General features: G+C 40.1%; 1 long non-coding RNA gene across 1 annotated transcript; it reads right to left on the bottom strand.

The window, feature by feature from the left end:
* On the bottom strand, window positions 1–26,700 carry LOC140623430 (uncharacterized). The gene is made up of 4 exons (XR_012023036.1): window positions 26,593–26,700; window positions 2,363–2,452; window positions 1,571–1,887; window positions 1–1,143 (listed from the first exon to the last, which is right to left on the bottom strand). It is a non-coding gene; the product is annotated as an uncharacterized lncRNA (long non-coding RNA).

Genomic DNA, 26,700 nt, shown 5'->3' with positions numbered 1-26,700 from the left:
TCACACTAGATTATCTCTATAGAACCCGTTAAGGCTCCAGATAGAATGCATTGGACCAGGGCTATGACTACTATGAAAACAAACAAACAAACAAAGAACAAGTTAAGGTACCTAAAAAAAAGTACCTCAATTGAGGAACCCCATTTGCCCAAGCCAGATAAAAAGAACAAATCCTGGAAGCCATAAGAATCAAACTGAAAGCTAGACAGATTCTTCCATTATGCACTTCACAGCTTGTTCAGCCTTCTTGACTTTATTGGTCCAAGTACAGAAGTTGTTAACAATGACACTGATGTCCCCACATCCAGCCAACAGGAAATCTAGGGTATGTGACCATCCACCACTCTTCATCCTAATAGGATTTGACTGATTGGTATTCCATCTGGGACGTGACCAGTAACATTTGCCAAAATGACAGGTTGCTGTTTTTCTCGGCATCCTGATTTCTGCAATTTCCACCCATGGAACAATTTCCTAATCTTTCGCATGAATAGTAATTTCTCTGAGTCCTGTGTCTGAACAAACAAAAGTGGTCTCATATGGAAATTCACTAATAAGTTGGAAATTCCAGCCTTGGTGATTCATTTCATTGGATGAAATCCACATTTTCCAGAGGGATTTACCATGAACTTCCGTGATGCATGGCATAGGCAGAAAAACAGGTAGTCATGGCACCTGCATGGCTATGTTCTGACCTAACAATGATTATAAATAGTATAGCAAGTATGAAAAGAAGAAAAGGGTCATTCTGGCTGTAAGGCCACAAGGGGTCTGTGGAAAGTGAGAAGAATTATTTTAACTGAGCTAATATAAAATAGAAATGAATTAGATGATAATCTTGTCCCATTATCTTGGGTGGAAGCTGCCCATTATCTATCATCGTTTGCCTGTGGTGAAAGTCTTGGGTCCATACCTTTTTCCAATAACTGACTTCTTCCAGGAGATGTCTGAGGAGTCAGTTTAAGTAGCTTTCTTATTCTGTCCAATTCTGAATTTTTTTAAGTTGGTTAAAGTTTGAACCTCCTAGAGTTTAATTTGCTCTTTTTACATAGACCTGATAAGGTCCGTTTCAGCGGTGCTTCACGGCATTTTTTCACATTTGTCTTCCTTCATAAAAATCTCCAGTTGAAGAGCAGGACAAGGCTAATAGGAAAATTTGAGGAAACATTGCCTTACATTGGTGGTGATTACTTAGGGATGTTACCATCTCTCCATGTAGTAAAGTAGTGAGCTCTAATCTGGGTGCTGAAATTCCTAGACTCATGGATCCTCCAGCTCCTAATTTACAGTGAAAGAACCTGTATTACTGAAGGAAATGGAATGGATAACCATCCTTGCTAGTGTCTACTTACATCCAGGGAACTCACAGGATTCTGAATGTTTTTCCTCTTTAAATGGAGAGATGAAAATATTTCCCCTCTTTAAATAGGTTATAGTCTAAATAATGAACAATTCCATTCCTTAATCTTTTTGACATAATCCCGCCCACCCTCAGTCTAAAAATAACATGTGTAATCCATCTGCTCCCAAGACCCTCTCCATTGATTCCCACCTCATTGTAGTTCTTTACCTAAGTATTCTTCATCTTCAGTAATTGTGTTCTCGATATCCAATCCTTAGAGACACAAGCTTGGAGAGGAGATGATTATAGAGTGGGGCCCCATGTTCCTGCTACTCCAGCTGAGGCCACGTTGTGAATCACTGTCAACACCTGTTCTTCCTTGAGATCCTCAGACCTTACCTGGGCTTTGGGAGTTAGAGTCCTTCAACTAGACATTGACCACAGTTGCAAACCTTCCTTAAGAGAAAATACCCCCTTCTCCTGGCATTTCATTTCCAAAAGATCACGAAGGCTGTCACTTGGACACTGATCCACCTGGGATTCGCCTGTGATGGGTGATGGACACACACTAGGTTAGAGGGTGTCTGTGAGCAGCCCCTGTGTCAGACTCAGAACAGCTGCCCAGGAGAGCCATCGATGATGATGGACATGATCTGTGATTTAAATATAATCTACTGGGTACCAGGAATGTGGATGTATGATGAAGGATCGAATGTGTAACTTCACTGACTTAAAGTAATGTGAACATATGCAGGCACGTCTGGCTATTACCTACCTCCTTGGAAAGCTCAGGTCTAGGATCAAAAATGAGGAAGCTGTTACCAGCCTTCCCTGGGGATTTCTGCAGTGGATTTTGCTGGCCTGATATGAGTGTTCATTTCCATTTGTCTGTGGGTTCCTATCCAGAGGGATGCACTATGTGAGGTCCTGGCAACACTCAGAAAGGAAGGTTCACATTTGCATACTAGAGGAATCCCAACTGGGGCTACTTCTAGGCAGAGGAGAAGACTATGATCCTACCTGTGCTGGTTGTATTCAGATAAATGAGGCAGAGAGTGGACACATTTCCTCTTCAGGAGGTCTCCCTTTCCTTCGGATGTAGGCTACAGCCTGGGTAGAAACATAGTTTAGTGTGGGACCCAACACCCCAGAGAAGCTGAGCAGGGAATTTTTCCAACCTACACCTGGATCCCTGCCTAGGGTTTGAAAAAAGGGCTGCTCAGAGCTAAAAAGTGTGAGGACAAGAAATGAGGAAGTTTTGCTGATGACTTTGCAGTGAGTCTCAGAATCAGTGTTCCTGTCACCTTGAGTATGAGAATACAGATAGAGTTTGGACCTGAGTAATCTGTGACCATTTCAGGGAAACCATCAAATGCTGTCCTGTGGACCATAAAGGGGAGTGGCACAGAGCACCTTGACTCTGGAATTGGCCTCCATCCCTCGGCTGATCTCACTCAGCACTGGAGTCCTTAACCCTCCACTTCCTCTTACCTCCATGGACACAAACTCCTTACCTGAATGCTATATGATTTTTTTTTAAAACATGAACATGGGGAGGTGGGGCAAGATGGCAGAAGAGTACAGTTGCCAAGTCAGCTGTCCCACCAAATTATCTAGATAAATTTCAAATCATCCTGAAAACCTATAAATTCGGCCTGAGATTTAAAGAGAGAACAGCTGGATTGCTACAGTGAGAAGAGTTTACGCTTCTATCAAGGTAGGAAGATGAGAGGAAAAAAGAAATAAAAAAACTAAAGGTATCCAAGGGGAGGGGCCCCATAAGGAACTGGGCTAAGGCCACATGGCCAGTGCCCCCAGGACAGGAAAGCCCCATCCAAGAGGAGCAGGAGCTTCACCAAACTTCCGGGACAGAAAGGAGCTCACAGGAAGTTGGAGCAGAATCCCAGGAGGGGTGGGGATGCCATCAGGCTCCCAGGGACACTAACAGAGCAACTGCACCTGGGGGAGAGCCCGCCAACCCTGGGGCTAAGCTCCCTAAAGGGCTGCAGCCTGCACCTTGCTGGGCCCCTGAAGAGCTCAGGGGCAGCTCTGGCAGAAGCTCTGCACAGGCAGAACTGCGTGACTGGGAATGCAAGTCCAGGAGCCCAGGGCCTGGGGGACACAGCCCAAGATCCGGTGCTCCCCCTGGGACAGGCAGAGGCTGGGAGGGCACAGGACAGCAAGGACCTTCCTGCCACTGTGCAGTGCTGAGGTGTGCAGATCAGCGGCCCCACACTCATAGCATCCAGGCCCCTAGAGACTGAGAGCTCTGATAGTTACAGCAGGAGCTGACTCCAGGGCTAAAAAACTGGCTGCCACTCTTGTTGATCCTGTTGGGGTCTCACAGGATAATCAACCCCCACTGTGCATCACCATGGCCTCACAGGATAAACAGATTAAACAACATTCACTGAGCCTTGCACCAGGAAGAGGCTGAGTAACTCCCCAAGTGCTCACACCTGAGGATGTCCGCATCAGGACACTCCCCCAGAAGACCAGCTAGACGACAGGAGAAAAACAAATTATTGACCAAGCAACATGGAAAGTTCCAGGGTATGTCGAGGGATTTACAGTATATAGAATCAGAGGATATTCCCCCTTGTTTACTGATTTCTGTTTGCTTCCCCCCTTTTTTACTTTTCTTTTTTTAAGGTATTTATTTATGAGACATACAGAGAGGGAGAGAGAAATAGAGAGAGAGAGAGAGAGAGAGAGGCAGAGATACAGGCAGAGGGAGCAGCAGGCTCCATGCAGGGAGGCTAATGTGGGACACGATCCCAGGTCTCCAGGATCACACCCTGGGCCAAAGGCAGGCACTAAACCACTGAGCCACCAGAGCAGCCATTTTTTTCTTTACTTCTCTTTTTTCCTTCTTCTTTTTTTTCTTTTTCTTTTGTTTCTCTTCTCTCTATTTCTCCTTTTCCCAATACAACCTGTTTTTGGCCACTCTGCACTGAGCAAAATACTAGAAGGAAAAAACCACCTCAAAAGAAAGAATCAGAAACAGTTCTTTCTCCCACAGAATTACAAAATTTGGATTACAATTGAATGTCAGAAAGCCAATTCAGAAGCACAATTATAAAGCTACTGGTGGCTCTAAAAAAAGCATAAAGGACTCAAGAGAATCATGACTGCAGAATTTAGATCTAATCAGGCAGAAGTTAAAAATCAATTAAATGAGATGCAATCCAAACTAGAGGTCCTAATGACCAGAATTAACGAGGTGGAAGAAGGAATGAGTGACATAGAAGACAAGTTGATGGCAAAGAGGGAAACTGAGTAAGAAAGAGACAAACAATTAAAAGATCATGAGTATAGATTAAGGGAAATAAATGACAGCCTGAGGAAGAAAAATCTACCTATAATTTGGGTTCCCAAGGGACAGAGGTCCAGAATATATATATTTGAACAAATCACAGCTGAAAACTTTCCTAATCTGGGAAGGAAAACAGCCATTCAGATCCAGGAAATAGAGAGATCCCCTCCTAAAATCAATATAAACCACTTAACACCTTGACATTTAGTAGTGAAGCTTGCAAATTCAAAGATAAAGAGAAGATCCTTAAAGGAGCAAGAGATGAGAAACATCTAACTTTTATGGGGAGAAATATTAGATTAACAGCCGATCTCTCCACAGAGATCTGGAATGCCAGAAATGGCTGGCAGGATATATTGAGAATCCTCAATGAGAAGAGCATGCAGCCAAGAGTACTTTACCAGCAAGGCTCTCATTCAGAATAGGGGAGAGATAAAGAGCTTCCAGGATAAGCAGGAACTGAAAGAATATGTGACCTCCCAACCAGCTCTGCAAGAAATTTTAAGGGGGACTCTTAAAATTCCTCTTTAAGAGGAACTCCAATGGAACAATCCACAAAAACAGGGGCTAAATAGGTATCATGATGACACTAAACTCATATCTTTCAATAGTAACTCTGAACATGAATGGGCTTAATGAAAGCATCAAAAGGTGCAGGGTTTCAGACTGGATAAAAAAGCAGGACCCATCTATTTTCTATCTACAAGAGACTCATTTTAGACATAAGGACACCTACAGATTGAAAATTAAGGGTTGGAGAACCATTTACCATTCAAATGATCCTCTAAATAAAGCAGGGGTAGACATCCTTATATCAAATAAGCTAAAGTTTATCCCAAAGTCTGTATTGAGAGTTGAAGAGGGACACTATGCCATACTTAAAGGATCTATCCCAGAAGAGAACTTAACAATCATCAATATATATGCCCTGAATGTGGGAGCTGTCAAGTATATCAATCAATTAATAACCAACGTTAAAACATACTTAGATAATAATACACTTCTACTTGGTGACTTCGATGTAGCACTTTCTACAATTGAGAGGTTTTCTAAGCACAACATCTCCAAAGAAACAAGAGCCTTAACTGATACACTGTACCAGCTGGATTTCACAGATATTTACAGAACCTTACATCCAAAGGCAATTGAATAGAACTTCTTCTCAAGTGTACAAGGAACTTTCTCCAGAACAGACCACATATTGGGTCACAAATCAGGTCTGAATGGATACCAAAAGAATGCGATTGTCCCCTGCTTATTTTCAGAACATAATGCTTTGAAATTAGAACTAAGTCACAGAAGAAGTTGGAAGGATTTCAAACATGTGGAGGTTAAGGACCATCCTACTAAATGAAGAAAAGGTCAACCAGGAAATTAGGGAAAAATTAAAAAGATTCATGGCTCCTTCCATTAGTTTAGCTACTGTGCATATTGCTGCTATAAACATCAGGATTTTATGCATCCCTTGCCATCAGGAAAATACAAATCAAAACCACAAGAGATACAAACTAACACCATAAGAATGGGGAAAATAAGGCAGGAAACAAAAAATGTTGGAGATGATGTGGAGAAAGGAAAACTCCTTGAACTTTTGCTGGGAATGTAAACTGGTGTAGCAACTCTGGAAAACTGTGTGGAGGTTCCTCAATTAGTTAAAAATAGATCTTCCCTATGACCCAGCAATTGCACTTCTGGGAGTTACCCCAAAGATCCAGATGAAGTGAAACCCTGGGACACCTGCACCCCTATGTTCATAGCAGCAATGTCCACTGTAGCCAAATTGTGGAAGGAGCCTTGATGTCCACCAAAAGGTGAATGGATAAAAAAAAAAAAAGATGTGGTTTATGTATACAATGGAATATTACTCAGCCACTAGAAATGACAAATACCCACGACTTGCTTCGAAGTGGATGGAACTGGAGGGTATTATGCTGAATGAAATAAGTCAATCAGAGAAGGACAAACATTATATGGTCTCATTCATTTGGGGAATATAAAAATAGTGACAGGGAATAAAGGGGAAAGGAGAAAAAAATGAGTAGGAAATATCAGACAGGGATGCAGAACATGAGAGACTCCTGACTAGGAAACAAACTAGGGGTGGGGGAAGAGGTGGTGGGTGGGGCGTGGGGCTGACTGGGTGATGGGCACTTAGAGAGGCACTTGATGGGATGAGCGCGGGGTGTTATTCTATATGTTGTCCAATTGAACACCAATAAAAATAATTTTACAAAAAAACTAAAAACAAAAAAATAATTAAATAAAATATAAATAAAAGATTCATGGAAACTAATGAGAATGACGATACAACCATTCAAACTCTTGGGGATACAGTGAAAGCAGTCCTGAAGGGATAATACATTGCAATACTAGCATCCATCCAAAAACCGGAAAGGACTCAAATACAAAAGCTAACATGCCCCAAAGAGCTGTAGCAAAAACAGCAAATAGATTCTACACCAAACAGAAGATACTTAATAAAGATTTGAGCAGAATTCAATGAAATTATGACCAGAATAACTGTGGAACAGATCAACAAAACCAGGGCTTGGTTCTTTGAAAGAATTAATAAGATAGATAAACCATTAGCCAGCCTTATTAAAAAGAAGAGAGAAAAGACTCAAATTAATAAAATCATGAAAGATAAAGGAGAGAACCCTACCAAAACGAAGATAATACAAACTATTCTAAAAAACATATTATGAGCAGCTATACGCCAATAAATTAGGTAATCTAGAAGAAATGGACGCATTTCTGGAAAACCGCAAACTACTAAAACTGGAACAAGAAGAAATAGAAAACCTGAACAGGCCAATAACCAGGGAAGAAATTGAAGCAGTCATCAAAAACCTTCCAAGACACAAAATTCCTGGGCCCGATGGCTTCCCTGGGTAATTCTATCAAACGTTTAAAGAAGAAACCATACCTATTCTATTAAAGCTCTTGGGAAAAATAGAAAGAAATTGAATACTTCCAAACACATTCTGAGGCCAGCATCACCTTAATTCCAAAAATCAGACAAAGACCCCACCAAAAAAGAGAATTATAGACCAATATCTCTGATGAACATGGATGCAAAAATTCTCAACAAGATACTAGCCCATAGGATCCAACAATACATTAAGAAGATTATTCACCATGACCAAGTGGGATTTATCCCCGGGATGCAAGGCTGGTCCAACCCTTGTAAAATAATCAATGTGATTCATCATATCAGCGAGAGAAAAAAACAAGAACCGTAGGATCCTCTCAATAGATGCAGAGAAAGCATTTGACAAAATACAGCAGTCATTCCTGATCAAAACTCTTCAGAGGGTAGGGATAGAGGGAACATTCCTTAGCATCTTAAAAGGAATCCACAAAAAGCCCACAGGAAACATCATTCTCAATGGGGAAACACAGGGAGACTTTCCCTAAGATCAGGAACAAGACAGGGATGTCCCCTTTCTCCACATCCTCGTCAACGTTTGTTGTTTCCTACCTTATTTTCCCCATTCTTAAGGTGTAAGGTGGTATCTCATTGTGCTTTTGATTTGTATTTCCCTGATGGCAAGTGATTTGGAGCATTTTCTCATATGCTTGTTAGCCATGTCTATGTCTTCCTCTGTGAGATTTCTGTTCATGTCTTTTGCCCATTTCATGATTGGATTGTTTCTTTGCTGTTGAGTTTAATAAGTTCTTTATAGATCTTGGATACTAGCCCTTTATCTGACATGTCATCGACAAATATATTCTCCCATTCTGTAGGTTGTCTTTTAGTGTTGTGGACTTTTTTTTTTTTCTGTGCAAATGCTTCTTATTTTGATGAAGTCCCAAAAGTTCATTTTTTATTTTGTTTCTCCTGCCTTCATGGATGTAACTTGCAAGAAGTTACTGTGGCCAAGTTCAAAAAGGGTGTTGCCTGTGTTCTCCTCTAGGATTTTGATGGAATCTTGTCTCACATTTAGATCTTTCATCCATTTTGAGTTTATCTTTGTGTATGGTGTAAGAGAATGTTCTAGTTTCATTCTTCTACATGTGGATGTCCAATTATGCCAGCACCATTTACTGAAGAGACTTTTTTCCAGTGAATAGGGTTCCTCCTTTGTCTAATATTAGTTGACCATAAAGTTGAGGGTCCACTTCTGAATTCTCTATTCTGTTCCATTGATCTATGTGTCTGTTTTTGTGTCAGTATCACACTGTCTTGATGACCATAGCTTTGTAGTACAACCAGAAATCTGGAATTGTGATGCCCCAGCTCTGGTTTTCCTTTTTAATATTCCTGTGGCTATTTGGGGTCTTTTCTAATTCCACACAAATGTGAAGATAATTTTTTTCCAACTCTCTGAAGAAAGTCCATGGTATTTTGATAGGGATTGCATTAAACGTGTAAATTGCCCTGTGTAACATTGACATTTTCACATATTACTTCTTCCAATCCATGAGCATGGAATACTTTTCCATCTCTTTGTGTCTTCCTCAATTTCTTTCAGAAGTATTCTGTAGTTTTTAGGGTAGAGATCCTGTACCTCTTTGGTTAGGTTGATTCCCAGGTATCTTAAGCTTTTGGGTGCAATTGTAAATCGCATTGACTCCTTAATTTCTCTTTTCAGCCTCATTGTTAGTGTATAGAAATGCCCCTGACTTCTGGGCATTGATTTTGAATCCTGCCACATTGCCAAATTGTTCTATGAGTTCTCAAAATCTTGGGGTGGAGTCTGTTGGGTTTTCTATGTAGAGTATAATGTCATCTGCAAAGAGGGAGAGTTTGACTTCTTTTTTGCCAATTTGAATGCCTTTTATTTTTTAATTTTTTATTTATTTATGATAGTCACAGAGAAAGAGAGAGAGAGAGAGAGAGAGGCAGAGACACAGGCAGTGGGAGAAGCAGGCTCCATGCACCAGGAGCCTGACATGGGATTCAATCCCGGGTCTCCAGGATCACGCCCTGGGCCAAAGGTAGATGCTAAACCACTGCACTACCCAGGTATCCCTTTTTTGTTGTCTGATTACTGGGACTTGTAGTACTATGTTGAATAGTGGACAAGAAATGAGTGGGAAGTATCAGCAAGTGAGACAGAACATGAAACTCCTAACTCTGGGAATGATCAAGGGGTCATAGAAAGGGAGGTTTGTGTGGGGTAGGGTGACTGAGTGACAGGAACTGAGAGTGGCCCTTGATGGGATGAGCACTGGGTGTTATTTTATATGTTGGCAAATTAAACACCATTAAAAATAAATTAACAATAAAACATGAACATGGGTCTCCACCTGGAAGACTGGTTTTCTGGTGGTTAATTTTTTGAAAATTTTTTTGATTTTGTAATATTCACATATAGTATAGCCCCCAGTGCTCATACTGTCAAGTGCCCCCCTCTGTGCCTATTGCCCAGTCACCAAATTTTACCATCCAACTCCCCTTCTACCACCCCCCCTTCATTTCCCAGCGTAGGAGTCTCTCATGCTTTGTCACCCACTGTGATGTCTCCTACTCATTTTTTTGTATTGTTTGGTCTCTACACCTGTGATCCTCATTCCAATGAGAACCAAGAATCAGACTGTTGCTCCTGACTAAAGACAGGAAGAACCTGGTTCCAGAATATGTACCACTTTCACAAGTTTGTGAGTCTACCTGCATGTACAGAAGAGAGGACACCATGAAGCTCAGATCCCATTATGGTGTCTGTCTGCACTGATTATAAAGGTCTCAATGACTTAAGAAAACCAGAAGGAACATCATGTTTGAGATATTGGTGCCCAAATAAATGACAGGATGCCTGGAAGAAGATGCTTCTTTTCCTGAAGGATGTGTCTCTCCAGTCCATTCAGGATGGCGATTCCAACAAATCTGAATCAAGCAGGAGAAACTGTTTTTGAGGCAAAGTACCCTATCGTGCTGTTTATTTCCAGCTTTGATGTTGCCAGCATTAAACATACTCTCAAATAAGGTAATGTTTTGCAAGAGGCAACCACTCAACTCTCTTCCCAGCAGGAAGATTGTTTATTTCACCTCAAATGAACACTGTCAGATTCTCATTGGAATTTTTGTGATAATCAACCATGAAAGTGACATTTGTTCCTCAGTGAAAGATACTCAAGCTCGCCTTGACATCATTAATTTTCACTTTCGCTCTGATCACCTGGAAGAGTGTAATAACCAAAGGATCATAGGGTGCATCTAGAAGGACACAGAGTACCTGTCAGGACATTTCATTGCCACTCAAGAATAACTCAGGTACAGGTGCCTGAGTGTACCTTCAGTTCAGGTGAGGCTCTCTGTGTCCTGAAATCAAGACTAGTGTGGGGCTCCCTGCTCAGTAAAGGGCATGTTTCTCTCCCCCTCTGCACCTCTCACTCTCTTCTGGTCTCTTTATATCAAATACATAAATTAGAGCTTGAAGAAAGAGAAATAGTGATTTGGGAATACTACTCATATCAATGGAGACCTAGTGAATACGAAGGCATTTGGTGATGAAGCATGGGATGATCTGCACTGTTGGGTCACCCATGATCTTAGGACTCTAAAAGGTTCTGTGTAATGGCATTTTTTGTTTTGTTTTGTTTTGGTTTGGTTTTTTTGAAAATGTTTACTGTGTCCCTCGTGTGGATTCATTAAGACATATCTGCTGGAGAATCTACCTCACTCTTTACCTCTTCTTTTCCCTTTCCCTGTATTTCCCTGTCTTTATCTATCTTTCTTTTCTCTCTCTCTCTATCTCTCTCTCTCAATCTCCTCTGTCTTTCTCTGCGTCTCTCTCTCTGTCACATACACAAACTCACAGTCACACTCTCACACACTACATAGAGTCAACAAGTCACCACCGACAAGCCTGTTGCACTCATAACCACTCTACACAGAGAATACATTGGCTTCCTAGGAGTGTAGAAACATGGACCTATTTTCTCACCTGGAAAAGCTGCCTATCTCACACACTCCCAAGCCTCAGGACCATGGAAGCTGGGCATCTTCCCAGAATGAGTACAACAAACATCTGCCTTACTACTTAGAGACTTTCCCAAGCAAGAGACTGGTTCCAGAATACATACCAGTTTGGGTGGTTTCTGAGATGTCCTGCATTTACACAAAAGAGGATAAGATGGCTGTCGGTTTATGTGTGTACTTTGTCATTGGTTATCCTGATAAGTAGTGAACACAAAATGAGCAAATATAGTAGTGTCAAAGGCCCCCAAAGGAATCACACATTGCACCTATGGAGAAAGCATGATATTTTCCAGGGGATAGATATCTCAAGTTGACTGAAACAGCAATTCCAACTACAGAATTCAAGGCAGAGAAAGTGCTTCTGTGAAAATGTCCCCCTACTGCACATTTAACCTCCTCTCCTTACAACACCCCATCAAAATGGCCCTTACCCCGAAAAATACACTTTTTTTTCACTTTTTCTTATTACATGTGTATTCACGTTGAAAAGAGGAAAACCAAGAGACCAGCATTTTTAATTCACACCAAATGGGGCAGGCTTATCATACAAGAGGGTAGAGAGTCATTCACTGAGTTTTGGTGGACAAAATGCAGCACCACAGCCTTGGCAACATTCAGGAGAACACAGAATAACTGTCAGTGCATTGGTGGTGGTCCTCAGATATTTGTAAGATCAATGTTTATATGGATCCAGGGGATGACTAGATGGTAATGACTGGGTAATAAGCATAAAGCTACTGCTAGGCCATCCTCATTGGTGGATGGGGAAAAACCTTCAGCTCAGGCCAAGGACCCAGGGCCTGGGATCCCTCTCCTCTTTGGGCACCCCACTCAGCGGGGTTGTGCTTCTCTCTCTCCCTCTACCCTCCCCTTGCATATGCTCTCTCTTGTTGTCTGTCTCTCTCAAATAAATAAAAACTTTAAAAAAGACAAGGACAACTTTAAGTAACATGAAATAAACAATGTAAAATAGAACTGATGTACACATCGAATTCAAAGATAGGTTCCCTTCATTCATAGCACTTGTGGTGAAGCCCAGCTAAATATTCATAATTTATTGACGTCTTCCAAAATCATTTCTGCCTCTGTAGATCCATGCATTCATCTTATTTGTATGGTTTTCAATTAATTTCAACCATATTTTGGTGTACTTTTTCAATATTAGGCAATTGTGGTCTTTTGTTCTAGTGAGTCTAGTACTCTATTGTATTTATTCACAAATCTGATGTTGAAAAAATCATCCACTATGGAAAAGATTTAAATACAGAATATATACCCTTTACAAATAGCCATAATTGTGAAAAGGAGAGGAGGGGACAGGCTTCGACATGCATTTAAAAAATCACAGGATGAAAGGTACAGCATAGAGAATATGACTATCGGAATGGTAATAGTGTTCCATGGGGACACATGGTATATATGCTTGAGGTGAGTGTAGTTTCAATAAACATGTGTCAGTCATGTGTGGTACACCTTAAACTAGTATAACCATGAGGGTTATCTTGACCCAAATGTAAAAGCAGTAATAATGTTATCACAATAGTGGTTCCATGGGTTGAGTATCTCCATTTGGCTCAGGTCATGATCCCAGTATCCTGGGATACAAAATATTATGCATATGTCAAAATACACACTAAAGCATAACACAGAGCAGTTTTTAATATCTGTGATGAACAGCAATGATAATAGTATGCCTACATCGAATTGTGCTTTGTGATGAATGTTCCACACTGATGTAGGTGTGAATGTTTGTAGGACTAGTGTGTCAAAGGATATGGTGATAGGAAAAATTTCATATTATATGCTGCATTGTGACATCAGACTAATTCTAATGTAAGGTCTATTTATTAAAACATAATAAAGTTTTATTTGCTAATATTTAACATGAACTAATATATACAAATGTTAGCTTCTCAAAAGCTGCAATTTAATCTAGTCAAATTAGATTTCTCAATGGGTTTTACTATTTTGGCAATAAACTAATGCATGACCATTTAAATTAAGATTTTCATACATGAAACATAAAGAATATGGCTTAGTATATTTGTCTTTAGTATCGCACCCTGAGCAAAATTGAATACTTATTTTTTTTTCAGAGAGAGCAAAAGAGAAAGTCTAAGGTGCAGAAGGGCAGAGGGAATGCAAGAAAGAATACTAAATAGGTTCCATACTGAAAATGGGTGAATCTGATGACCTTGAGGTCATGATCAGAGCTGAAACCAGGAGGCAGAAACTTAGCTGACAGAAACACCCAGCAGCCCCTAGAACAATATTTCTTGAGTCACTTTAATGAAAGAATTTTTATTGTACCTTCCATTGACTACTTTGATGAGTGAATTTTTCACTTTCTGCAAACATGAAATTTTTTCCCCACTTTTCAGGCCAGTTGTACCCAGTTGATTTCACAAATAGTTTTTGTTTTGGGTTTTTAATTGTACATCTTGGGAAATGGATAAGTAAAGAAAGAGCTGTTGACATCTTTATATTAGAGGACAATCCAAAATGATAACATTATCAGAGTTCAAACTTTTGATCCCATTACACATCATTCTCTTGCAGAACCACCTGACTCAGAGTGGTCTGTACAAAGTCCTTGGAGTTGCAGTATTCTTAAAGTAGCCAACCACAAATATAAAGTGATAAAGTTACAATGAAAAACAACACTGAGAGCCCCTCCCCCAGTATTTAAAAAGATGTGTCATATAATCTAGCCATCTGAGTTTTGACAAATGGGTCACAAAGAAATTAAATATGCATTTCACAGAGGTATCTGCACATGTTCTGCAACACCACTTACAACACCCAAGAAAAAAGAAATGACTTCATGTCCATCGAGGAACAAAAGGATAAAAAATTAGTGTATCCCTACAATGAAATATTATCCCACATTGAGAGGAAGGAAATTTCAACAATTGTGATGACATGCATGCATATGGAGGCCATTATGTTAAGAGAAATTAGCAGGCAGTGTAACACAAATAATGCATGATGGCACTTACATGGGGAACCTCAAAGTCAATAAACAGCATCAGAGAACAGAGTAGGAGCTAGAAGGAAAGACAAAGGGAAATGTTGCAAGTAGTGTTCCAAGCTTCAATGATACGAATTTGGGCACTGAGGTGGGCACTTGATGGGATGAGCACTGGGTGTTATTCTGTATGTTGGCAAATTGAACACCAATTAAAAATAAATTTATTATTTAAAAAAATAAAAAAAAGAATTCGGTATGTTCTGGAATTCTATCTGCAATCAAGGGCCTGTGATAAACAACACTGCATTATATGCTTGAAAATCATGAAGAGATGAGATTATATCAAATGCACTTACTGTCAAAAAAGGACAAGAAAATCGCTAGCACCAGTATGTGTGGGGAGATACCTTCCTTTAGGTGAGACAATATACAAATACAGAACAACACATTCATTGAGAGCTGAAAGCATGGTGTTGATGAATTGCCAAGAGTTACAATATAATGAGCAAGGGGTCTAGGACAGGGTCTGAGTTGGATCCCTGTTGAGAGAGGTCCCTGAACACCTGAGGTATTCCAAAGGTCCCGGATATCATGCTGTGCACCCTGAACCAAGGGCTGCCCCAGTGTTCACTTGTAAATGAGGATGGCCAACTGGTGCCCAGGAAGGCTCCATGTGAGACAGCTGGTGTTATGAATGCTGGGGGAGGATAACCAGAGTTGGGCTACAGACCGTATTCCAGATTTTGACTTGGGGGCAACTCCTTTGTGTTTTGGATTGGAGATTGACACCAGGAGGTTGATGACTGAGTTAGGATGTGAACCTTACTGTTGGCTCAGGCAGCCCTCCAGATTATGAAATGTCTTGAATAGTGTCTGCTTCATGTTATGCATTTGTGCATGTTCTTAAAAATGCATATTATGTATCCAATGATCATGATATGAGCCCAAAGTAGATGCCCAACCAAAGGAACCAGTCTGGTGGCCAAATTATTACTGTTTTTTAATTGAAATAGAGATGGCACACAAGGTCACATTAGTTTCAGGTATACCATATAGGATTTCGATACTTATATAGTTAATACAGTGTCACAACTAGTGTAGATACCATGTATCCGCATAGAGCACTATTACAATTCCACTGATCATATTCCCTATGCAGTATTTTGAACTCTGTGACTTCTTCATGGAAAATGGGAAACCTGTCCCTCCCACTCTGTTTCACAGCTATTGCTATTGGCAAATGGTATACTTCCCATATTTAAATCTCTCCTGGATGGAATATTTTCATCAAAACTTAATAGTGGTGTCATCTGGGTGGCTCAGTGTTTGAGCATCTGCCTTTGGCCCAGGTCATGGTCTCGTGGGCCTACAATGGAGTCCCACATCAGGCTCCCTGCAGGGAAAAATGGCTGAAACTCTTATATCCATCAGTAGGTGAACTGGTACAAAAAGAAAAACAATATTGAGCACCTGGATGCCTGGGTGGCTCAGTGGTTGAGCGTCTGCCTTCAGCCCAGGTTGTGACCCCCAGGGTCCTGGGATCGAGTCCTGCATTGGGCTCGCTGTGTGGAGCCTGCTTCTCCCTCTGCCTATGTCTCAGCCTCTGTTTCTCTTGTGAATAAATAAATAAAATATTTTTTAAAAACCTGATTAGCAACTAAATATAATAGACTAGATTAAATAGAAAAAAGAGAGTAATTGCTAGCACTGAAACACACCTATGAAGATTATGGGTAAAATCAAGTGAAAAAACTTACAAAATACCGAAGAGTATATGTGGATCTACAATGTCAGAATTGATTTTGCCAGATGTCCAGAAGGTAGGAGCTTTTAGTTGGGTTTCACAACTAGCTGCATGAGTGATGGGAACTTCTCATTGGAATCGATGTGCAGATCAGTTCCATTCATGCATTGAGTATGTCAGGCTACTTGAAGTTGTCTTTGACTTTTTTTGAAGATTTTGTTTATTTATTTGAGAGAACACAAGAAAAGAGAAGAGGCAAAGGGAGAAGCATATTTAAAGCTGAACAAGGCCCCAAATAGGGGATGGATTCCAGGACACTGGACCTTGGCCTGAGCTAAGGGCTTTTCCTCATCCACCAAGGAGGATGGCCCCCCCAGACCCTCATATGATGCTTATTAATCACTGACTACACTACAGTCTTGCCCTGTATCCATATAAACAGTAATCTCTCAGCAATTCCTGAGCTCCACACCCAATGCATTGACAGTTACTCTGTGTCCTCCTAAATCTTACCAAGGGTGTGATGCAGGAGGTTTTCCACAAGAAGTCAGTGAAGGAATCTCCAATTTCTTCTATGGAATGCTTGGCTATTCTGAAGTACAAATGGGACTTTTTTCCTCTTTGGAGTGAATTCAAATATGACAAGGAACAGTGTGTTTTTTAGGTGTACGGGCCATTTTCATGGGGTGTTGGAAGAGGAGATTATAAACAGTGTTGTTGGAGACCTTTATCTCACGTGAGGTTTTTCCTTCCTGAGTTAAGAATTTCATGTTGTTCCTTCACTGAACTGGAAAGATCTATCTCCCAAGAATAGCTCATGCTTTTTCATGGCTGCAACCTGTTCTTTCTTTGAAGGCCATCCACTTTAATATCACTGCCCATGTGGTGTTGAAGTGAGCATGAGAAGTGAGAGGTAGTTGGACATAGAAAAACAAACCCCTCACTTGTAAAGGAGAACCATGCTAGGCTTGATTCAGGTCCCAGAATCCCTGACCTGACCAAAGCAGAAACTTAACTGACTTACCAACTCAGGCACCCCTACCTGAGTTATACTTGAGCGGTACGACCAACATGCTGAGGGGTACTCTCTGTCCTTCTAGAAGCACCCAAATGATCCCTTTTAATGAGAGAGTTCTTCAAGAACATCGCAGAAGATCAAATAAGTATTATCAAAGTGAGCTTGACTATCTTTGACCAAAGATCGAATGTCACTTTCTTGATTTCTTTTCACACAAATTCTGATAAAAATCAGACATTTTCCATGTGAGATAAAATACACCATCTGCCTCCTGGGAAGAGTGCTGAGTGGTTGCTTCTTGCCAACCATTACCTTATTTGAGAGGATGTTTGCCATTGGTGACCACGAAGCTGGTTATAAAGTGTGTGATGGGATACTTTCCCTCAACAACACTTTCCCCTACTTGGTTGAGGAATGTTGTAGTCACCATCCTGAGTGGACTGAAGAGACACATCCTTCAGGAAAAAACCTTCCTCCAGGTATCCTTTCACTTACTTTGGGCGCCACTATCTCAAGCAGTATGTTTCTTCTGGCTTCCTAAAGTCTTTCAGAGTAGTAAAGATCAGTTTTAATCTAGGTAATACCATCTATTGATTAAAAACAATAAGAGACTTACATTTTCTAATGTTTTATACTAGATTAATATCCAAATATTAGATTCAAAATAATTACATTGATAATCACATTTCCATTATAGGGTGCTAGTGGAAACAGTCACTTAATTGTATGCCTGGGAGACAGGGCATGATCCATGTTCAGGATTCAATCCATGTTGTGCTCCCTCCTAATGGGTATCCTACTTCTCCTTCTGCCCCTCCCTCTGCTCATGTTCTCTCTCTATTTCCATCCCTTTTTCTTATACTCCCATAAATAATAAATAAATGAAAGAATGAATGAAAGAACTAATGAATGAATGAATGAATGAATAAATAAATAAATAAATAAAAATATCCTGTCTAAATGACTGAACTTGATTTGAAAATGTAAATTGAAAAAAAAAAAAGAAAATGTAAATTGACTATTCTGCTTATAGAATAATGTCTCACTAGCTAATTTGAAATGTTCACAAGCAAAATAAAAAGAATATGGCTTATTACATTTCTCCTAAGATTGAGACATTGAACAAACCTGAACACTGACCCGTTTTTTGAGCTACAGAGAGATAGAGTGTAAATACTGGAGGGGGAGATGAAAATCTGAAGATAATCTAAACAGATTCCATATGCAGCACACAGCTACTCTCAAAGCTACCTTTCATGAACATGAGAATATGATCTAGGGGAAAATCAAGAATTGGACACTTACATGACTGAGTCAACCAGGTGTCCATAGAATAGTTATATTTAAATCCATGAATGAATTTCCATGATACCTTCAATTGAGCCATTTATGATGTCTTTTGTTCTTTCACTCGGTGGAAAGTTATGGCTCACTTGAGGAAGCACACAGTTACAATCCTTGCTATGTATCAGTTTTGGAGTTCTTGAATATAGACTGCAAAATGTAATGAAGTACACTGACATGTTAATATCCTATGGTCAGAAGACCATACAGAATGACTGATAACTTTTTCAGAGTTCAAAATTTTGATTGCATTCCTAATCCTTTGTCTAGAAGAGCAACCTGGTTCAGAGGTTCTGATTCACTGGGGCTTTAAATAGGACATGAATTGCTCTACACTTAAATGTCTCAAGAGAGAATGTAAAATGATGCACTCACTATAACAAATACGGAAGTTCCTCAATAAAAATTTAAAAAATACAATATAGAGCAGCATAATGAATTTTTGGAAACATATCTCAAAGATTGAAATCTGAACTTCAGAGAGATATCTATGCATGTTCTGCACTAATCACAACAGGCAAGATTATAGAAAAAATTCATGTCTACACTGATCAGATGAATAAAGAAAATTGAGTCTATCCAGGAAATGGCATCTTATCCCTCCTTCAAAGGAAGGAAATATTAATATTAACATTGTTGACAACATGGATGGCCCTAGAAGACATTATGTTAAGCTAAATTCGCCAGGAGCTGTAAGACAAATATTGCATGATGAAATATACATTTGAAACTCAAATAGCCAAAGACAAAGAAGAAAAAAGTCAAACAGTCGCTGGGGGAACAGACAAATGAGGAAATGTGGATGATAGGACATTAAATATGTTCTGGAAGGCCTCTAGACAACATAGAGGCCTTGATTAAACAAATTGTATTATATTTCTGAAAGTCACTGGGGTGATATTTCCAAAGACGGAGCCTAGAGTCAAGAAGAAGTCGAGCTCTAGCAGATAACTGTGTGGACAAATCCTACACAGATGTAGATGACACAACAGAGAATGATGGAACAACACATTCATTTATATCATATGGTTGGTGACTTACCAAGAGTTATCAAACTGGTGAGAGTGACGGGTCCAGAAAAGAATGGAGTTGTCTCAGTTTGGAGAAGGTTCTCATAATACCTGAGATGTCCTTTAGGCACCCGAGTTCAGAACAAATACCCCTGAACCTGGATCTCTGTCAGTCTGTTACTCAAATCCTCCTGCACTAGGTTCACTGTGGGAGATATTCCATAACCTAGAGGAAGTCCCTGAGAAAAAAAAGAGCAAATCCTAACAGCCTCTCACCTCCCACCTTGACCCCAATCACAGTGCACTTCCTCAAGTAAAGCCTCTTAGAAAGGCCAGAGAAGGGATCCCTGGGTGGCGCAGTGGTTTAGCACCTGCCTTTGGCCCAGGACACGATCCTGGAGACCCGGGATCAAATCCCACGTCAGGCTCCCAGTGCATGGGACCTGCTTCTCTCTCTGCCTATGTCTCTGCCTCTCTCTCTCTATCTCTCTCTGTGTGTGTGTGACTATCATAAATAAATAAACATAAATAAAAAAACTCAAAGAAATTAAAAAAAAGAAAGGCCAGAGAAGCCCAACTGTGGCTTTCTAACCTAGATTTCACACTACCAGCTGTGTCACTTAGAGTTCTCCCAGGGACCAGCTGACCACCCTCAGTGACCAGTGAGTGGTCTGCCCATCTCCCAAATTGACTCAGAATCCATGACATTCCAAACCACTGTCAAATAGCAGACCTTACTGATATTAAGTTGTATTTCTGTCAATCGACCAAACCTTGATGAGCACATATTATGAATTCACAAAGAAAGTGGTTATTTAGGCTTTTGACGGGGGGCTTAATGGATGACATCTAAGCCACACAAAGTTCACTGACTGTGGGTCTCAGTAACAGTGTGAGTACCTGGGGATAAGGCCTGACAGGCAGTAGGCTTTGGTTGCACTAGCTCTGAGTGGTCCCCTTTCCTGCTCCCTCCATGCTCCCTCAGATCCACTCTCTACAGACTACTCATCCTTCTGTAGGCCCCACACTAGAGGGGGACTAAGTCCTTTGTGCAGGACCCTTCCTGGAAGCTTGGCTGTTTCAGGAAATTAAGCATCTGTCTCTGTCTCAGTACATAAACTCAGGTTCTGGGATCGAGTCCTGTGTTGGGCCCACAAACAATTAGGAATAGATGTGCCCATCATATAGGGACATGTTTATGCAGAGAGCAAACCCAAGCAAAGTATTCACTCTTGGCATCATCAAAAGACTAAATTAACCATGGTCCTTAGAAAATGTACTCATGTGTCGGTCGATATTTTAGGTGACCACATCGCTTTCTTAAAACAAAATTAGGTTCTTATATAAAGAAGGAAGAAGACATAGAGGAAGGGGTCAGAATTTGTTATAACCTCCACCATTATATTCTAAAACCACCTTTTTTTCCCTACAGATGGAGATATTCTGAAAAGACACTACCATTAATGAAATAAATACAAAGCAAACTAATTAAATAATCAGGCAATTAAAAGTTCCATCCAGAGTAGGAAATAACTTTCCATTTCATTCATTAGTTGAAAGAGATGCTGTTGAAATAGTAACTCTTTCATCTCCTGCTGTCAAACAAGCTAAACTCAAAATTGGAGACCTCACTCAAAAACATACATGAAAAGGGACATGAAGTCCTTAAGTGTACCACAACACACTGGTAGGTCTTTTGCAAAGGGCTTTATTACAAAAAGGAGATAAGAGGAGCAGTGGAAGGGCCTGTAGAGACACACCTTGGTGTAACATACCTTAATGAAGTACCCAAGTCATCTGTAAACAGTGTAAACAAATCAACATGGTGGAAAAAATATGTCTTCAGGACAAAAAAAGACAAAGACCTAGTAAAGCTCTCCAGTTAAAATAACTGAAGATGTTGCAAGGAAAGAGGAAGCACTCAGGTACCTCTGTAGGCTTATGGATTTAAGATGAATTATCTAGAAATATAAACGAACATTCTCATTAATTCCTGGTACACCCTGGTGCTCCTACTTGTTTCTTTCTTTTTTTTTTTTTTAAAGAACTAGCTCACCTGCTAGGCCTCTAACATTACCACTTATTCTTTTTTTTTTTTAATTATTATTTATTTATGATAGTCATACAGAGAGAGAGAGAGAGAGGCAGAGACACAGGCAGAGGGAGAAGCAGGCTCCATGTACCAGGAGCCCGATGTGGGATTCGATCCCGGGTCTCCAGGATCGCGCCCTGGGCCAAAGGCAGGCGCCAAACCGCTGCGCCACCCAGGGATCCCCTCCTACTTGTTTCTTAAATGCTACCCGTGCTCCTGCTCATCCTTGGAGGAGATATATCTTGTATGCTGTAGGTATCAAGTATCACACAAAGTTTCCTTGACTCCCCACTTAAGGTCATCACAACCTGTGGCCCCTTAAGTGAAAACACTAATATTTGCTTCTATATGATTCCAGCCCTGCAGATTTACTTGGGAGAGACTTTGAAATTTTAATTGTAATATTTAATGTATACACAATGACAATGACTTGAAGACCCATGGGTCTATTCATAACTGAGATATATCTGCTCTGGATATAATTTTGCCTACTCCATTGGAGGTAAACATACCTTCCACAAGAATTTTGTGTACTTGACATTCACAGGCTACAAATCCCATTGACATAGGTAAAAGAAATAGAGCACAACCTAGAAATGAGGAGAGGGAACCAACAAACTGTAACCTAAAATTTAATAATTTAGGAGGTGGAAAGTAAGGATCAAAGTTTTTTTTTTAAATATGTAGTTCTTTTTTAAGATATTTTATTCATATATTCATGAGAGAGAGAGAGAGAAGCAGAGACAGAGGTAGAGGGAGAAGCAGGCAGAGGAAGAAGAAGGCCCCATGCCAGGAGCCCAACACAGGACTCGATCCCGGGATTCCAGCATCATACCCCAGGCAAAAGGAAGGCACTAAACCACTGAGCCACCCAGGGATCACCAAGGATCAATCTTCTAATTAAAAGCCTTTTAAATAAGTCTTCATATACCCTCCATTTGTGCTAGTACCATCCTTGTACTGCCAGGAAAGGCACCAAATGAAGAAATATACTGATTTATTCAGGACTTCAGGGTCATCAACAAAATTGATTTTTTTTCTTTTTGCTAGGACCTCGCCCAAAAGCTGAACTATTATCAATTCTTCCAAAGCTACCCACTGTGCTCTACCGAATAGTTGGTCTCCTTTCTCAGTGTGCCTCTGGATCAGAGGGTCAATCCATTTCCCTCTCTCCAGAAGATTACAATGGTATTCTTGGACAATCATGACATAGGAGTTCACTGAAGACCCCTTCGGTTTTCCCCTGTGCCTAATCAAGACTTAAATAATCTAAAGTCATTTAGTTCTTTTTAATTTTTAAAGATTTTTTATTTATCCTTTAGAGAGAGAGGGAGAGAGGAAGAAACATTGGCAAAAGGAGGGGCCAGGTCCCTGTAGAGAGCCTGATGTCACCTTGATCATGAACTGAACCAAAGGCAGATACTCAACCACTGAGCCACACAGGTGTTCTTGTAATTCCTTTCATATACAATAACAATAAGTGGATGGTCTTCCACTTTGTACAGAGAACACACACACACACACACACACACAACAAAAAGGATCCACATATTTGCTCCAAAACTTATGAGAAAGAATTATACAGATTCAAAGGACATTACAGTTTTGCTAAATAATTTCATTATTCTAGACATAACCTATTTAAAGAAGGGAAATTATTTTCATCCATCCATTAAGATAGAGAAAACACTCAAAATCCTGTGAGTTCCCTTGGTGCAAATAGACACTATAGCAAGGAGAGCTATCCAGTCCCTTCCCTTTGGTACATAATGATTCTTTCATGTAAATTAGGAGCTGCAAGATTCACAAGTCTAGGAATTTCACCACCCCTAGAGGGCACTACCATACTAATGCAGATATGGTAGGATCTTAAAGAACGCTTATGTTATTACCCAAATTTTTCAACAAGTTAAGGCAAATGTTCCTCAAATTTTCCTAACAGCCTTTTCCTGCTCTTCAATAGGAGATATTTCTTTTTTTGGTTTTTTTGTTTTTTTTTGTTTGTTTTTTTTTGTTTTTTTGTTTGTTTTTAATAGGAGATATTTCTGAAGGAAGTACCAAATATGGAAAACTGCCCTGACACATCACTGAAAGGGAACTTATTGATCTATTTAAAAACAAAGCAATGAATATCTAGGAAGATCATTCTTTAATTACATTTTTAAAAAAATTCTGAATTCAGCAAAATTATAAGCTTCTTAAATAGTTTCCGCAGAGATCTTATGCAAGCAATCAGTCTTAGGAAAAGGCAGTTGACCATAAAGTTGAGGGTCCACTTCTGGATTCTCTATTCTGTTACATTGATCTATGTGTCTGTTTTTGTGCCAGTACCACACTGTCTTGATGACTACAGCTTTGTAGTATAACCTGAAATCTGGCATTGTGATGCCCCCAGCTCTGGTTTTCTTTTTTAAAATCCCCCTGGCTATTCAGGGTCTTTTCCGATTCCATACAAATCTTAAAATAATTTGTTCTCTCTGAAGAAAGTCTGTGGTATTTTGATAGGGGTTGCATTAAACGCGTAAATTACTCTGGGGACATTGACATTTTCACAATATTAATTCTTCCAATCCATGAGCATAGAATATTTTTCCATCTCTTTGTGTCTTCCTCAATTTCTTTCAGAAGTGTTCTATGGTTTTTATGGTATAGATCCTTTACCTCTTTAGTTAGCTTTATTCCTAGGTATCTTATTCTTTTGGGTGCAATTGTAAATGGGATTGACTCCTTACTTTCTCTTTCTTCAGTCTCATTGTTAGTGTATAGAAATGACACTGACTTCTGGGCATTGATTTTGTATCCTGCCACACTGCCAAATTGCTCTATGAGTTCTAGCAATCTTTTTTTTTTTTTTATTCATGATAAGCACACAGTGAGAGAGAGAGAGGCAGAGACACAGGCAGAGGGAGAAGCAGGCTCCATGCACCGGGAGCCCGACGTGTGGGATTCGATCCCGGATCTCCGGGATCGCGCCCTGGGCCAAAGGCAGGCGCCAAACCACTGCGGCACCCAGGGATCCCTGAGTTCTAGCAATCTTGGGGTGGAGTCTTTTGGGTTTTCTATGTAGAGTATCATGTCATTGGCAAAGAGGGAGAGTTTGACTTCTTTTCCAATTTGAATGCCTTTAATGTCTTTCTGTTGTCTTATTGCAGAGGCTAGGACTTCTAGTACTATGTTGAATAGCAGTGGTGAGAGTGGATAGCCCTGTCTTGTTCCTGATCTTAGGGGAAAGGCTACTAGTGCTTCCCCATTGAGAATTATATTTGCTGTGGGGTTTTCGTGGATGGCTTTTAAGATGTTGAGGACTATTACCTCTATCCCTACACTCTGAAGAGTTTAGATTAGGAAAGGATGCTGTATTTTGTCAAATGCTTTCTCTGCATCTATTGGGAGGATCAGAGTTAAAAATAGACCTGCCCTTTGACCCAGCAATTGCCCTGCTTAGGAGTTACCCCAAAGATACAGATGCAATGAAATGCTGGGACACCTGCACCCCAATGTTTATAGTGCAATGTCCACAATAGCCAAACTGTGGAAGGAGCCTCGGTGTCCATCAAAAGATGAATGGATAAAGAAGATGTCGTTTATATATACAATGGAATATAACTCAACCTTAGAAATGACATATACCCATCATTTGCTTCAATGTGGATGGAACTGGAGGGTATTATGCTGAGTGAAATAAGTCAATCGGAGGAGGACAAACATTATATGGTTTCATTCATTTGGGGAATATAAATAATAGTGAAAGGGAATAGAAGGTAAGGGAGAAGAAATGGGTAGGAAATATCATAAAGGGAGACAGAATGTGAAGACTCCTAACTCTGGGAAACGAACTAGGGGTGGTGGAAGGGGAGGAGGGTGGGGGGTGGGGGTGAATGGGTGACGGGCAGTAAGGGTGGCACTTGACGGGATGAGCACTGGGTGTTATTCTGTATGTTGGCAAATTGAACACCAATAAAAATAAATTTATTATTAAAAAAAAGGAAAAGACAGTTGATCAATTCTTTCACAACAGGCAAATGATTATAGATAGTGGGCAACTTCCACCCAAGATTCTCATCTAAATCTTTCTCCATTTTCTATCCACTCAGTTAAAATAATTTTCTTACTTTCCACAAACCTCTTGTAGGTCTTCACCCAGAATTACCCCCTTTACCTCTTTTCTTCTTCTATCCTTTTTTCACTAATTATAATCATTGTTAGGTCGGATGAAGGATGGTATAAAATCGATATCTCTCTAAACAGTAGTTTTGGAAAACGCCTGAAGTGTGAAAGGAAATGTGTGTTTGGGACATAAATTGAAACATAGACACTCATATTCACAGGGTGAGTTTGGGCCAACATTAAGATGAGGGTAGCAACAAGTCCCCCACAAATACGGAACTTGATACCCATTGTGGGAAAAATATTGAGGAAGTCATTTTAAGCATTGCTAAAACAATGACAATTATTCTCCATATCGACCTTTCCAGATTCACACTTAATTTCTGAAATGAATTATTTCAATATAAATTTTAGACCCTAGCAAAACCTGAAAACACACGTGGCCATACTTACCTCTGTGAGGACCTTTGTGTTGACAAATGATAGGTGCAGGATATAATAGGAAGTAACATTTTTAAAAAAATAGATGTGCAATATTCAATGCAGCTCTTTTGGTAGAATAATCAAAAATAAAATAGAAGTCTAGAACAAAGAACACATGTAGGTATAACTCCGCAAGACAATGTTGGTACAGGAAATTTTAAACAATGGGAAAAATAGTTTGAGAACGAGTTAAGTATCCAGTTGGTAGCAAAGAGCATTCAGTAGATCTTAGGAACATACCATCGCAGCAGCATCAATTGCCCATCTTCAAAGACGCTAGGTAGAGAGCTGAGAATTGCCTCAAAATCAACTTTGAAATGCTCAGCTCAGAGTGACAGTTGGGAAGAG

The sequence above is a fragment of the Canis lupus genome, chromosome 33, assembly GCF_048164855.1.
Source record: "Canis lupus baileyi chromosome 33, mCanLup2.hap1, whole genome shotgun sequence".
NCBI lineage: Eukaryota > Metazoa > Chordata > Mammalia > Carnivora > Canidae > Canis > Canis lupus.
This window is presented reverse-complemented; position numbering and strand designations above follow the sequence as displayed.